Source organism: Pteropus vampyrus, unplaced genomic scaffold (assembly GCF_000151845.1).
Source record: "Pteropus vampyrus isolate Shadow unplaced genomic scaffold, Pvam_2.0 Scaffold7563, whole genome shotgun sequence".
NCBI classification, from domain to species: domain Eukaryota; kingdom Metazoa; phylum Chordata; class Mammalia; order Chiroptera; family Pteropodidae; genus Pteropus; species Pteropus vampyrus.
In genome coordinates, this window is record NW_011896344.1 from 2,725 (window position 1) to 4,282 (window position 1,558).

General features: G+C 48.8%; 1 long non-coding RNA gene across 1 annotated transcript in view; it reads left to right on the forward strand.

Moving 5' to 3' along the window:
- Positions 1-816, forward strand: part of LOC111734842 — a 3,496-nt gene extending 2,680 nt beyond the window's left edge. Inside the window, exon 2 of the long non-coding RNA XR_002778607.1 lies at positions 277-816. This is a non-coding gene — a long non-coding RNA (uncharacterized LOC111734842). The remainder of the gene's footprint in view (positions 1-276) is intronic.
- Positions 817-1,558: the final 742 nt, after the last annotated feature.

Consider the following 1,558-nt stretch of genomic DNA (forward strand, 5'->3'; position numbering starts at 1 on the left):
ATCTCAATTGGGAAGTCCACTTCGTAGTTTAGTTTTATCTGAAGAGTATCACTTGAGTTCTTTTTACTACCTGAACTCAGGTGAAGAGTAGCATGGTGGAGTATCTCGATTCTCACCTCCACTCCAATGAGCCCTTGGGAGGTCGGTCTGTTTTCTCAATGGCATTTGGGTTTTCCTGAGATCCCCCATAGACTGGATTTCCTTGTCGATGATATTCTTTTTGGAACCTTCAAAAATCAATGCTTACCGTCTTCTTTGATGATTTCTTACGTTCAGGTTCAGACGGTAACTTTAATTCCAGGAGATGGCATCGGCCCCGAAATTTCAGCTGCAGTTATGAAGATTTTTGATGCTGCCAAAGTACGTGGGCTTGACACACACCTTCAACGATAACTCGTAGGAACGTTTTCTCACCCGTCCGAGTCTGTGAACTCTTAGGGTGACCTGCGCACGTTTGCATGGGGTCGGAAAGGCCTGTGCTTAATCCTCACGGTTTTGAACAGTGGTGTCCCCTGCTGTCAACTGGCAATGGTGTCCGCCACCGCACTGCCGTCAGTCTCGAGGAAAGCAGTGCCACAGCATTCGTGGGTTTGGGGCCTCCCAGACCTGCCCAGTCACCTCTCTGCCTCGCTCTGCCTTCTGCCCAAGAGGAGAAAACAACTGATATTTCAAAATACCGTATAGGCGATGCTGAAAGATTTTTTTTTTTTAAGTTTCTGATGTGGTATTATCATTGCGACGGCCTAGCCCTCGACGCATGTAGATATTTTTAAATCCTCTTGACTTGGGAATTTCGGAGACTTAGACTTTGTTTGATCTGATGCTTTATTATCGCTATTTATAGCTGCCAGGTGATATAACGCGTAAGATTAAATCGGGTTGTTATGGCGCTGACAGGTATAGGTCGAAGAACAAAACTTATTTATCTAAACTATACGTAGATTGTTTTTCCTACGTGAGTTTCTTATGGAAACTCCTGCAGAAGAAATGACGGGATCCGGTCGCTCCTGAGCCGTGAGCACCCTGGGGACGAGGACCACGTCAACCTGCCCTGTTCCTCGTGCACGTTCAGCGTGCCGGCTGCCACGTGGGTGGACAGAAAGGATGACATGGTGCTTTATTCACATTCACATTCTATACAACTCACCTGTTTAAAACGCACCGCTCAGTAGTTTTTGTACATTCACGGAGCTGTGCAGCTGTCACCATGGTCTAATTTTAGAGTGTTTTCATCACCCAGAAGAAACCTCATACTCATCGGCAGTCCCTCCCTGTTCCCCCTGCGGCTCTCGCCCAGCCCCACACCAGCCCCAGGGACCCCCCGACCTGCTCCCTGCCCCGTAGGTCTGCCCGCTCCGGGCGTTTCACATGAAGTCTCATGATGTGCGGTCCTCTATGGCCGGTTCCTTTTGCTTAGCGCGATGCCTTCATCCGTGAGTCGCGCTATGGAAGGTTTCTGGGAACTCCGTTTCCCCTCCCGATGATGCTCTAATTATAGCCTTGTTAAGAGCTGTGATGAAAGGAGTGGGCAGGTGGAAGCTAGGAGTCTGAGCAGACA